The sequence below is a fragment of the Spea bombifrons genome, chromosome 5 (assembly GCF_027358695.1).
Source record: "Spea bombifrons isolate aSpeBom1 chromosome 5, aSpeBom1.2.pri, whole genome shotgun sequence".
Lineage (NCBI taxonomy): Eukaryota > Metazoa > Chordata > Amphibia > Anura > Pelobatidae > Spea > Spea bombifrons.
Genome location: NC_071091.1, coordinates 96,305,039 through 96,319,977, shown reverse-complemented (window position 1 = coordinate 96,319,977; position 14,939 = coordinate 96,305,039). Strand labels below are relative to the sequence as shown.

At 38.5% G+C, this 14,939-nt stretch overlaps 1 protein-coding gene across 1 annotated transcript in view; it reads right to left on the bottom strand.

Moving 5' to 3' along the window:
- Positions 1 to 14,939, bottom strand: part of VPS13B (vacuolar protein sorting 13 homolog B) — a 359,343-nt gene that overhangs the window by 67,622 nt on the left and 276,782 nt on the right. The gene's annotated exons all lie outside the window — the stretch shown is intronic.

Sequence of the window (14,939 nt, the reverse complement as noted above, 5' to 3'; positions counted from 1 at the left end):
ATCAGAGGAAAGGCACCAATAAATGCCCAATTTCCCACCTGCGCTATACACAGAATGGAGATTGTTTTTCATGCTTCACCAGTGGTAAAGGACTCGATATGTAATAAAATTGCCAGCAGATGCTTAAAATATCGTGCTGGACTTATGGAAAGGGGGGGGGGGCTTTACAAATTCATAATATGTGGTATGTAAATGAAATAAATTAGTGAACGTATATATTATGGGCACAGTCAGCTGTAAAAGCTAAAGTCAATGGGGTAAAACTAGGCTAGGTTTATTAAAAAATGCCGTAAGTGGCCAGCTCAACCCAGCGCTAACAAATATAAAAATCTGATATGAATATTCACCTACGCAAATTGTTTGCAACATGAGCAGACGGGCGCTGCTTGGCCTTTTGAATTTGGGACCCTGCTGGATTCACCGCAGCCAGGTCCGCCATGTCGTTAAATGCTGCTGAGATAAGCTGCAGACGCTTTCCCTCTCAAGTCATTGGCGCTCTGCAGCTACCAAATTCAGATCAGATTTGCTCTAAGAAAATACATTTTAATGCCAAGTCACACTCTTTAGGAGAGATTGTCCATCTTTGGGATCCCATTCCCTCTGTTCGTATGTATATTTTTATTTAGCACTATCGGATGTACTTAGTACTTTACCATTTATAGTATAATAAAAAGGACATGCAATAATCTCAGTCATATAGTTTATTACAGGCCAGTTACATAGAAATATGTCACAAAGTATCATAAAAGTCTTCGCAAAAGCCCTGTCCCTGGACGGACCGCTAACCATACCTCAAAATAGTGCCCCTCCTTGGCCATTGGAAATGCTAATGTGTGTATGTGACTCAGTGATGCGACAAAGTTTTCTTGGGACTAATACATCAATACCCATTTGTCCTTAAACCACATAACAATACAACTAATTTCAGATTAACTTCAGCAGACCTCTGTAGCCACATCTGGAAATGCAAGCATAAAAATGAATATTTTTTCCCCAAAATTCTTAGTGCCTCACCCAGGGAAATCTGGGATCCATCATACCCCCAGTATACGCTCATAGTAAGTGCAAGCTATTGAGTATTAATCAGGTATAAGCCAGAGAGACAATGTCATTATTAAACGAGGATATCAGCTGAGGGGAATAATATAATAATATCTGAAGCTGAACCGACGGCCGAATAAATGTGCTGTACTCCCAGACAAAAAATTCCATTGAAAATTTGATAAGAGGTCTGTTCCTGCCAGCTGGACGGGACACATTTGGTACACAGTTTACAAGTGATCAAGACTCGATATAATGACTATTTTGCAGGGATTTGTGATCCTTGTTACATGAGAACAGTTATATTAGGCGTAAAAGCATTGTTTGGCATGAGCGTGAATCTCCTCTAACTATATACACTCCCAAAGGCAAAATCATTTAAACACTATAAAACAAAATCCCCTGAAACAGATACAATGAACAAAAATCGCATTTTCCAGAAAAATGCAACGGGATGCCAAATCTAAGAGCCAGCTGATTTAAAGCAGCAGCTCCAGATTAAAGCGATGTCCTCACAGCACCAAAGACGCTTAGAAATGAACACTAATAGTCAAATATATATATATACACATGGACAAAATATTCTTGAAACACTCTTGATCTAAGCACAAACACTAAATTGTTTCCTAGACTCATTTCAGGAGACTTAGTGTAGAATAATGATTACAATGTTTTAAATAATACAAACATACAATAACACATATGGCACGGGTACAGGTGTGTGTCTCTTACCAAATCTTACAAGTGCAACTCTCTGTAACCCCAACTCTGAATTTTTCTTTTACTTCTTACTTCAGAAGAAGCCCAGTCCTGTACTGAAGCAAGTAGGTTCTCAAACTATGTGTATGTCTGGGGCCGCTCTGGATAGATATCCTTCTATAAGGACGCTCTGACAACTCTACTAAAGTAAGAAGGCTTACTCTATTTGTAGCCTTGAAGGACATTCTCCCTTTCTCTATTCTCTGTATGGCACATGCTTGTTTTTTTTCTCCCCAAAAAACATATGTAGAACCTCATTTTAAGGTCCTGGAGACCACAAATGAATAAAAACATTTCTCCCACAACCATTAAACCCACATTGGCACATTGGCACATTGCCACCTACTCAGTCAATGTAAATGGATTTGGGCTTTGTGCATCCAGTCCGAAACATGAAGGTGATGTTAAATCACTTCTCATTTAAACTCTGAAAATCTAAATTTGGTCAGTTTCTGTGGACCGGTTTTAATTATCTTCATCAATGCTGCATTCAGCCTTTCATTATGAACACAGATGGCTCTAGCTCATGAGCGCAATAGCTACTAGACTTTTGGGAAGTAAGTCATCAGTACATTTAATCTTGGCCAGATTCCTTTGGGAGAATACTGTGCAATTTGTTTCCGACTCTTTCAAAACTAACATTTTATAAACCAGCAACCTGAAAGAAAATAATCTCTCTCAGCTGTTCTTTCCATACTGCTGTTTATTTTGGATCTGCCCCCCTCAGAGAGACATTAACAATTAGCAGTACTGACACCGGACTCACGGAAAACAGCAGGATGCAACCTGCTTACAACGAGGAGTGAGGGATTTCTTGGGACCCATTATAAGAAGGAACCAGGAAAATTTGGTAGCTAGGTCAAGCATGACTGTCCGTTCATACTTTCCGGCTGCATTTCATATGGATTGTAAATAACAATTGGATGACCGTTATCCCATCATAAAACAAATCATTCCACAAGCAAACTAAAAATCATACTGTTCTCAACCATTAATATGCAACTCATGTACAGTTAGAATAAAACAATGACTAGAAATTGGAAGAATATTTCTTGATCGTACCTCCTGAACCACATGTGGAATTTATTTACAGACAGACATTCTTGATAACTGTGACGACTGCAGAATCCCCAAATTTTCAAGACTTACAACATACCAGTGTTTTTGTTCTTCATTCTCCAGACTGATAGCTACTTTTTATTGTTATTTTATTGCATTATAACTTGAAATAATAATAACATGCAATTTTGTTACCCACTAGAGAAAGGACAACACAGAAATAATGATTTTCCCGGTGTTGCGCAGAATACAACTCCAATATGTGCGACTGTGACATTCTACCCATCTAACCCGATTTAAACCATAAATAAATATACCCACTTATAATGGGTGTACTCTGAATCTGAAATTATATAACCATTCAGATTCCTGGGTTGCTGTCATGATAATAACGACCAATAAAAACACAAAATGTAAAGCCTTCTCTGGACTCCATGAGCGAGGCATCTGTGGGGCAGGAGGGACTGCTCACTGATTTAGCTATTTGGTAAGCAACATAGCCATGAAAAATTAGATGGGACTCGCCAGACATATGGTCATAAAGTGTGACTGAATCCCCAATGGTTATGCCTCAGATTATAACTGTACAGAAGGGAAAGGATCCACTTAGACCACAATCATCTAAAGATGTAGATGTTGGTATCAACACAGGGAACTAGGACAAAGATATATCATTTAATGCCAGCCAACAGACCTTACATTAGGAGAGAACTGATCCCCTATATCAGTATCCCTTGTGTCACATCCCCTGTGTGTTAGACGATAGTGTGGGAAATCCTTCGTTTCTTCAGCTGTAGAAGTCTATAATAACATGAAAGGGCAGCTACAATAGTACAGACACATTTATGCCTCATAGAGATGAAACAGTAGCTCCTACACTATGATTCCCGACCAACAGTACATTTATTATTGATTCATTAATATAGCACCACCATATTCACCAGCACTGTACAATCGATACATTAAGCCTTCTCAAACCATTCTTTTAATAGATTTAATGGCTGGGTCAAAAATGATTGTTTTGTCTGAACCATTGTCTGCTAGGTGGAGAGTGCTACCTTGATGGTCCTTTTGGGAGGACATGCAGAAGGTTCAGGTCGCTACTGTCACTGATATGAGTTGTACAGCTCACATTCCGAGCTCATAGGAAGAGATTTGGACCTTTAAACAACTGTCCCTTCACAATTACTTTCAGGATCCAATACGTGTGTGCTTACAAGTTACAAGTGCGGTGACATGATGATGTTAAACAGATACAATGCATTCATAAATTATTAAATGCCTCGTAGAATTTAGTTACACTTGCTGTGAAGTGCCTATTCCATCAAACATTTCAAACACACAAGTACGGCCTGGAAACCTTTCTAATCCACCGCAGGCAGTGCCTGCACTTAAACTTTATTGCTTGTGGTAAGGCTAAAAGTGGGGGTTGCGTTAAGCTCCTATACTGTACACATGATTTCAAAAGGCCTTAATTACACTTTAAAACTCAGGCCAGGAATCCTGCTTGTTTTCTGTCTAAACACAGTTCACTCCGAGTTCAGGTCAATGATGAATCAGTAAGAGAGTCAAAGATGCAAAGATCTGTTTACAGTGAGCTCATCCCTGCTTACTAGGCAGGTACTGTGCCCATGTACATGTAACTCCCCCAACTCATCCGGACACACGCTAGGTGATAATATCAAATCAGATGTTTTTATTTTGCTGATGACCTAACAACATATTTGCTTTGTTTTTGTCAATTAAATAAAGCGGGTTCCAAGAGACAAGACAGCAGTAGTTAAAAAAGAAAAAAGTGATTTTGGTGGAAAGGGTGAAAAGTGGTGTTAGCACCGCAGCAAGAGGGGAACAAAGTAACAATGTTTAAGATCAACATTTGATCGCATTACAAAGCTTTTTCTTGAGGGACTAAACTTGTAAAATAAAGTCGCCACTCACCACAATAATTAAAACAGGAAATAAACTACACAAAATAGTTGCAAACTTTGTCGCGGTTTCACCTGAAGTACTTACAAAACTTACAAAACTAAAACACTTAACCAGTGTTATAATTGAGGTTGTGAGCATGCTTCTGCAGTTTGAGGAGTGTTCTAATTGCCAACGGTGGCGTATAAATATAGAGCTTGTCCATCCCTTAGAGCAGTTGTTTAGTGTCTAAATGAATTATGAAATATACAGTTTTCAGATGCTGCATCATACTTTACGCTTGTTAGAAGGTCAGTGACATGAACCAAGAAGAGACCTAGGTGACACTCAGGTACAACTGCTCATGTCCTATAGAGCCAGCCTAAGCCCCCTGTATTATGAGGAATAGACGTCGCTGGGGCCACAGCTACTGCAGAACAGCCATGTGGACCCTAGAAAAGGGCAGCTTTCTATCCAAGAGGTAGAAAAGGACATTTATAGTAATCCCAGGGAAAACTGGATTTTAGTTTATTCATTCATCTATATAGAACACTATTAGCATTCCTTGCTCAGCCAATAAAATACGGCTGAATTCACAGGCTACTAAGTTGCGGAATGTATAAATTGGAAGAGCGCAGCAAAGAGTTTCACGTAGTTTATCAGTAGCTGCGGAGAAGTCTTGTTTTAAACCAACAGTAGGGAACTGACCAGGATTAATAGTGGTACTCAGCCTTGGGATTAGATGGTGTCTTGTTTCATGGATTTTAGGCCATCTGTTCTTCCCTCCTACATTTTTACTTCTGCTCAGCTATAAACGTACCTTCACCTCAGGGACCATAGAAAGGAATTAGAATTCTTCTGCTTTTCATTATCACAAGATTCAGTAACTCACTTCATTGTCAGGATAATCCCCTTTTACTCTTTTTTTTTTTTTTTTTTTTGCACTTGCACAGAAAGCCAAAATGACAAATAAAATCCCAGATGTTAGAAAGCTGATGAGGTCTCCACCTTTCCTGGAGCGTTTGGTCTACGCTACTTGGGTCAGGGTGTCATTTCTGACAGAACCCTGATGCCCACACCCAATATTCATTAGGCTTTGTTGGTAATTTGTTTAGCTATCCACCATACCGCACTTCCACCTTAATCCCTCTTGGCCATTTACATTACTTAACTTGTCCTCTGGCTTTCTCGACAGAGATTTCATTTCCTATTGTTCAAGTGCTGGAGAGAGTTTTCTATTTCTTTGTAAAAGTTAAACAGGCCTTTGGGGTCTTTTAAACGGCTAGTTTCTGTTGCTTATTATTGTAGGTAGTCATTTTTAATTTAATGCTTTATTTCCCACAGGTTTCCAATACACCTTTTCTTCATTTTGTAGAATAGGCAACCAATTATTGTATCAAAATTGGCTTCACTGCAAAAAAATCACTATTTGGAATATACTCCGAATATTTTTGTACCAGAGACTTTTGATATCAAACAATTATGCCAGTTCTTGATTTGATTAAACTATGGAGAACAATTAATTATTGCTTTAAAAAAAGAAAGAAAGAAAAAGAAAAGATAGGCAGCCAACATGTCATCGATATTGGAAATGACATCAGTGTTACGATATATTTTCCACTTCGCTGAGATTTGGCTTTTGGAATTTAAGTAACGCTAGGGAAACCTCCGGTGGATATCTGAAAGGGTATCTGATGACGCTATATCATCATATCTGATGACGCTATATAAAACAATAAATAATAATTTTATTATCACCCTTATGCTAGTGAGGAGTCCTTCTGTGGAACCCAAATCCTTGAGTTCCTTTTCTAGGAAATATGACTATTAGGTTGGTTTCTACCTGGAACACAATAAGGTTTATAAAAAGAGCTAAAACTGGATATAGAAATGTAACTATGTGAAATACATTATTCTTCCGAATGCCCTAGTTATGGAAATATCGATATATATCCTTTTGGGAAGTGAAGCCCCAGATAATAATCATTGGGGACCAGGTGTGACAGCATCCTTCATCACTAAGATATTAAGCATGATACCTCAGGTTTTTAACTAAATGGAAACTAAATAATCTAGTAAATTCCCATCCCTGAGTTAAAAGTTCTAACCAAAAATATAATGTCCCTTAGGTCACCCTAAACGTTGGGCAGTACTTGCATCGATTGCCTTCATAATAGAAGACCATCAATGTTATATGCAGTATATTCATCTATGGGGTAGCAACATAGTCTGGATATTGCTTCATCCACGTGTTCACAATTGTGTCAGTTGTGATATAGGAGTTGTATAAAAGCAACACATACATCTTAAGTAGATCAAGTTTGGTTATATGTGTTGGGATCATTTTGGAGGTTTCTGTGTCCAAATGTAAAGTTTTATAACATGTTAGAACTTAAAATAAAGTTTCCTGTTTTTCGGGAACATTTTATTTACATAGCAAACAAGAAAGAAAATATAAAAAAATACAACAAACACAGGAATCTTTGAGGGTATTAAACCTGGTGATAAAGCAACTATTAAAATGTCAATAGCAGGTAACGACATAAACAGTATTATTCTAGTACGGGAAAACACTATGGAGAGTGCGCACAAGTTTTCACTCCCTCACTATTCACTGTGAAGGGCTAACACTGGTATATTTCTCCATCATGAAGGGCTGGCCCTGTATAATGTATAATTTAATTAGGAGATTTTGAAGAAATCTCACTCACTTAACCATATATTATACAGGACGAGGCAAGCGCTTTCTGAAGCAGAAGCTCACTGGGGTTGGGTCTTCAGAATGTAAAGTGATTTGCCGTATCATGCCTCCTGCACATAAAGGCAGCTATTTGATGGAGAGATGCACAGCAGTAGTAGATTGTACTAGTAATAACAGGTATCTGCTCCGTAACCTCACACCCAGCGAGTGAATCAGGTTGGTGGCCAGGAGATCTTTTCTTGCTGAGCCAATGGAGCAGGATGACCATTCTTCATACCATTCATGAAGTCATACCCAGTGCCGGGACGCAGAACTGCCTTTCTTAACAATTTTTGTTAAACCTGTTAGCTTCTTTCATATCTACCAGTTTTCATGTACTGTTCCACTTTTGTGGATAGTGGGGGATCATGGGCTGTCGGAGAGATCCTCTGATATTCACTAAGTGACACAGGGATGAGTAAAATCAACGGAGGTCTACGGAGATGCATTGCAGACCTCCACTGCGGCTCCCAAGCGGCCACATCCCAATGCTCTGCAGCTGAGCACCATAAAGTTGCTTTATTTATTTTTTTGAAAAAATACATTTTTGTCTGTTTTCCGGGAATCAAGAAATAAAAACAACATTAGGTCTCCAAAGACCCCTCAAGGCTTTAGGACTACTCTACCCATACCTCAGTGTTCAGCCTGCACATACACCTAGTGATATCATTTACTTAAACCATCTTTACACTGGCATGTTGTGTGGCTGGTCCACATCCAACATTTACTCTTAATAAAATATAACCTTACCTCCTAGTTTGTAAGCTTGTTTGAATAGAGCCCCCTGCCCTTGTTTCTGTAAATCCAAACTATGTAAAGCACTACATATGTCCTGTTCACCTATTGTACAGCGCTGGGGAATATGATGGCGCTATGTAGAGCAATAATAACAACAAAAGTGCTGTTACTTATCTCTGAACACCTTACTGTAGCCGTGCCTGTAAACATATTGTAAAATATAATATATTTCTCAAGTATCTGCCGTGATGCTGTGTTTCAGCATTCCATGTTCTTATTCTTTTTTTTTTCTTGGCTCTGTTCTCTCCAGAGCCTCTCATAACATTTTAGTAACTGAATCTCATCCAAAATTAAATATTGTCCAATGGCAAGAATTTGGGGCTTTCAAAATCATTAAGTTTCATGAAACTGCAGCTCTTTATACACAGGAGATCATGTTGGCAAAATGGAGGTTCTCTGTCTGGCAGGGAAATGCGTCGTAATACATATAATGCGCTTTACCTACTAACTGCCAAAAGGGGGCAGGAATGCGCTGAGTGCAACGTCTTAAAGATTTTCTATAACATTCATTTCTTATGATTAAAATATTGGAATGTAACCAGCAAAAAAAACGATTTTTCTTGATGAAACTAAGAATAAAGCTAGAATAAAGCTAATCCCTCCATTTATGTGTGTATATATATATATATATATATATATATATATATATATATATATATATATATATATATATATATATATATATATATATATATATATATATATATATATATAGTCATTGTTCTATTCTACTTGTCAAAATGATTATAAAATAAAAAACCGTAATTTCCAAACGTCCAATTACTTTAGTACGTAGATCATGTCCAAAATATTGACTTCCTTTAAAATGTCTTTTTACTTTATGCATCTATACACACTGGCAGAATGGACCAGTTAAGGCGGCTGGTAGCTTCTGGTTAGTTTATTTGGTATATTCAGCACCAAGTTAAGATGCCAAGTCCCTACCTGCTGTTTCAACATATTTGAGAATAGCTCCAATTTATGGTTTTACTTCCTTTCTTGCTCCATTGGTTGTTTGACAATATTTGGACACTTAATGCTTTGAATTTTTTTTTTTTCAAACTAGTGCCTCCATTTTTTTTTTGCTACAGACGGTCACTGGTCATTCTCAGTTCTAGGACCTTGTCAGGTCTGGTGGACACAAAAATACATACATTAAAATATTTAGTAGGCAACAAGTGATCTGGAGAGATTCTGTACGGAGGAAAGGTCTCAGATGCCTTGCCATGTATTCTCCAACCTCATCAGGCATTATTAGGAGAAGACTCAGAGCTGTTATCTTGGTACAGGGAGGTAGTACACAGTATTGACAAAAAGGGTGCCAATAATCGTGCACCAATTGTGTTTTATTTTTTGAAGAAAAGATCAAAAGGTTAAACAATAAAGACAATCCTCCACAGCCATTATTTGCTTGTATTTACCAAGGGTGCCAATATCAGTGCAGGGCCCTGTATATAATGTGCAATATAGAGAAGTTTGGTAAATTAAACTTTATCTAGTAATCCAAATTTATTTGCCATATTGAACGTACTGGCCATAAAGTGCAATTATTCACATATGATAAGTAAACACGACATGCCTTTGTCAGAAGCATTAGGACATAACCATACGTAACCAGCGCTGGTTTATGAATAGCAGCAATGACTGCCCAGGCGCGTTCAGACCAAACCCAGTAGCATGTACTTAAAAGTCTTTCTTGAGCAATACATCTGCAGCACACATGCTGGTTTCTTCAGGAAGAAGGCATACAAAACATGGCTGTCAGATTTAAAATAAGTTGTCTGCTGTATTTGTCCCTCTGGGAGGAGGAAGAAGAGGAGGGAATGTCAGGTTAATCTTCATATTGTTTTTTCTGCCTTATTAGTTGGCCCGTTGGCTTCTCTTCTGATAACAAATTACGTGATATTTACAAAGGCCAAACGTGTTCGTGTGATACATCCTCACTGTTCGAAGTTAGACGATCCATCAAAGCTTAAAGGACAGCTAACGTTGATCACATATGTATAATTTAAATATATATGGAGGTCACTAAGAAGAACCAGCTTTGTGAAAAGTGTTACTGAACCTTCTAACAGTTCTATCTGTGGCCAAAATTACTTCACATTGAGACATTTGCAATAAGACCCCAAAAGTTTATAGCACGAGCCACGTAGAACATGTACTAAAGAGATGTTTACTGTGTACACCTTATTGTCAGGGATAAGCTGTCCACAACGCCTAGGTGTTCAGGCGCTCTGTGGGGGCCACCCCCGTGGCACTCCCCAGTCATAACCCCCAGAGCCCCCCCTTCACTGTGCCGGACCTGTCTTTTCCTCCCTCATATAGCTCAGGTATAGATCAAGTGAACATATAGAAACACAGCATTATAAGTACAGAGCAACTAAATAACACACAAACACAACCTTGAAGGTATAAATCAACTGGAAAAATCACATGCAAACTCAGCACTGGAGGGATAGATCAAATAAATAATGCATGGAAACCCTCAATTGCAGGCATATTTCACAAGTCACCCACCCCAAAGGCCAGCCCTGGCACACACAGGACTTGCCCAGCAGTGAGGGCAAGTAAAGCAAAATGGCCCCATCGGCCTCTTGCCCCCTAACATTTGCAATGGGATTCATAGAAAAACACTTTCCATAAATGTCCCCACTACCAGTGTAAGACTCACTGGCCTCCCCACTGCCTTTCTTGTGAATGGGCACAACATTCGCTAATTTCCAATCTTCTGGGACTACTTCCGTGAACAACGATTGGTTAAATAAATCCGTTAAAGGTTTTGCTAGTATTAGTTCTGCTAGTACTAAGATCTTTTAATAACTTTGGGTATCCCATCAGGACCCAATCAACTAAAAGTGACATTTATGGCCCTCATGGTACAGGGTTTGTTACAGCTAGCACACACTTACACATACACACCCATGCTAACACACACACATATGCATTCATGTCAAGACAAGTACGTTCTCATTCTAACATACATACGTTCACACATACTCCCTACCTCTCGCACCCCCTTACCTCGCTGGCAGCGTTCTCTCTGGTTACTGTGGAAGCAGCCTTGCATTCACCACATAGTCAGGTCAGGACCTCTCTGCGAGTGTCAACATTTCTTCACAAAGAGCCTGTCCATTGTGAACAATTTTAGACCGGCCCCGGGGGACATTTGCCCCTAAGGGCGGCTCTGATCATCAGATTCAATAAGCACAAAATCTGTGTTCATGCTCTAGAGCTTTTGGTGGTGTAGATTGTAACTATTATGTATTACACCAAATGTACTTAAATAACCCAAAAAGGGGATTTTAACCTAGTAAGATCTTAAAGGAATGATTACTCCATGGAGAGGAAGATAGATAAGTGAAACAGTACGAGTGGTATTGGTAGTACAGTGAGGGTACTTAATGGACATAAGGCTATCCTGAGACATGACCTAGGATCAAATAAAGTTGGTTTGGGTTTTCACAGCAGAGCAGTGTCTCCGTTTCTACCCTCTCGGCTGAATTTAGCACTTCTGTAACCAAATGTAGGATTAGAAACATCATTTCTAGTAGTGATGACTGTCCAAACCCTTTCCAGAAATAATTCTGTAATCAAATACAATTTTGGCTCATGCATGCGCCCTTTTTGTTGAGAATACTTGTCATGTGACACAAAAGTACGTACTGATAGGTTTGCTCCAAATAAACTCTACAGGATTCTTAAGGCATCTTTATCTTGTTTTATGCACTTAAACTTTCGGAGGGTTTTCTCTAAGTGGAATGGCACCTTTAACAGAATAACCCCTATCTTTGATGGTAGAGAAAATGATCTCCTTCTTTTCTATTAATACTTGAAAAAAAATAATGCAGTTATCACTTTTCCGATTTCGGATATAAATCACATTTTGAGAAACCATTTCCCACCCGCCCAGGAACACCACGGTGTTCAAACAAGGAGATAAAAGAATGGCGAACAGCAGGGACTGGTACTCAGATTACATATTAAGTACCTTCAGCCTCCAAATTAAAATATTTGGAAAAGAACAGTTCAACTTTGTTTACGTGACAATGTCACATAAAATGTGTAAGAAAGAAGAACGCTTTCTCTTACTAAATTTAGCATGTGCACACAAGAGAGAGGGATTAGAACGTCTTCTCCTCATATTGCTTTGTAGATTTTTCCATGATGGTCTCGGAATGGGATTGGTAAGTGTGTTTATAACAGTCAGCACATCAAAAACCATCAAAGAGAAAGGAGAACGAACCAAACCCCAAGTGTATCATGTTGTTTCATTGAACAGTTATGCAGATCTAAGTAAACAAGTGCGAATGATTGCGGTTTTTGATTAAAAAAAAAAAAAAAAGAAACGCTACTATCATTTTATTTCACGTAATTCTATACAATAACATCTGTAGAGCAGATGGCCATACAGCAGAGTAGCAATTTTCGATCTCCTGTTCTAACTGTATATCTGAGATGACAACTTTTGTCGCTATGCTGGGTTTGGTTCAGCAAGAAATTTGTAAAATGCAGCTGCTGCAGATGGCTGCAATATTGAGCAACTATAAAATCAAAGAAAACAGTCAAGTATTCATGTATTAGTTTCACGCTATAAAAATACTGACATGAATCCGGAATGCTGACGGTATCTGCTCAAGAAATAGATAGCACTTTTTGGGGGGAAAATGTATACTGGATTTCATTTATTTCAGGAGTAGAACAATAGAAGGAGGACTTGTGAAACAGAATCGTTAGAATGTTATCCGGACTTCCTTTTCATAGGAACTACCTTTTTATGGGATCATGAAAATTATACGTAAGGTGCAGAAAGCAGGATGTGTTGGCTTGAAAGTACGCTTGAGAAGGTAGTAAGTGTCAAAAGAGTCAAGTCAAAGGCAATGTATTTAATGTTCTCCTTGGGTGACTTTTTTGGGGAAAGCATTATTTTTGTTCCATACAGTAGCTACTGGACCTGAACAAATAGGGTAGCCAAAGAAAATATTTTGGTTCTAAGGTTTTCTTCTAACTACCTATGACTTTGTGGCCACTGTTACATTGTTCAGATTGTTCTAGAGTGGTGGAATCTCTTCTCTTCTGGCCTAAACACAGTGGCTTGGTTTCCACACAAGATTAGACCTTTTTGTCACAGAAATCCAAAATTTAAGGGCATCAGAATAAGACATTTTATAACACTTTATAATAAGATTTATATTTACATATAAATATAAGCACTAAATATCAGGCCATCTAATAATTCCACCTAAATGGCATCTTAACATTTTTCTTTTTTTAAGTCTCATAAAATTTGGTAAGCCCACAGTTTTTCAGGCTGCTGAAGGGGTCTTTATTTTTAAGAGCTGTATTTTAGTGAAAATGACTCTTCTCTGATTTATTTTACAATGCCTTAATGCTCTACATTTTATTACAGCAAAACCTTGCATATACTAACTTTTATCCATTAGAAAAAGACATTTATTAGTGTTGAATAATGATCGGTGACCTGAAACAAAGCTAGTTTACATTTGGATACATGCTTTGCTCATCTTATCCAGATAATTTGTTTTACAGCTAGTTTCGCAAGAAAATTCAAATGAAAAAAATGAAACAGAACAAAACATTTGAGAAACCAAATTAATCTCAGTGAAAGGTCCTAGGTACAGGAATTATATATTGGCGGTAAATTGTGCCTATGCACACATGCACGTGTCCCACAGTGGTGTCTTTTAGGCAAATGCATCGGCTGTTTATGTCTCCATGATTAAGGTTCGAGTCTTTACAGATATAATGGGCAGACTATTTGGGCCAAACGGTTCTTAGCAAAATGTTTCCACAATCCACAATGGGTTGCCTATGTGAACTAACAGTGTGATTTTGTATGACTCCCCGAGCTTCAAAACGGATGGGAAAATGGGATTTTAGGGGAGGATGAATTAAAGGAGCTGTAGAGAGGGACTAGAGCTAGGAACCTGCAGGGAATAAAAGCAGATTTTCCCTAGTGCCCAAAAAGCAATAAAGTCTGTCCTGGCTTCTCCAGCTTCATTTCCGTACTCATGTTAGTGTACACCAGGGCGCAAACTATGTCCTACACAAAGGTTAGCTTTGCAACAAAAGTAAAATGCAGGGAGTTACATGTGGACCAATGCAACAATAACGGGGCACATACAGCTTTCAATATGACAGTGATTGTCAGTTACATTTTCTTTCGTTTTATTAAGTAAGTACAAAACCAGTTTTTGGAGCTGTTCAAGTCGATCACTAAGTTAGTGATATGTATTTTATTTTGTTTTTGTAAAATAAAGTATGTGGACACCTGGCCATCACACCTATATGAGCTTGTCCCAAAACCATTAGTATGCAGCTGCAGCTGTAACAGCTTCCACTCTTCTGGGAAGGCTTTCCACAAGATTTTGGGTGTTTCTGTGGGAATTTTTGCCCATTCATCCAGTAGAGTATTTGTGAGGTCAGACACTGATGTTGGATCAGAAGGCCCGGCTCGCAATCACCGTTCCAGTTCATCTCAAAGGTGTTCTGCGGGATTGAGGTCAGGGCTCTTCATCATTCATCAAACCCTGTCTTTATGGACCTTGCTTTGTGTGCTGGGGCACAATTATGAAATAGGTTTCCCCAAACTGTTCCACAAAGTTGTAAGCATAGCATT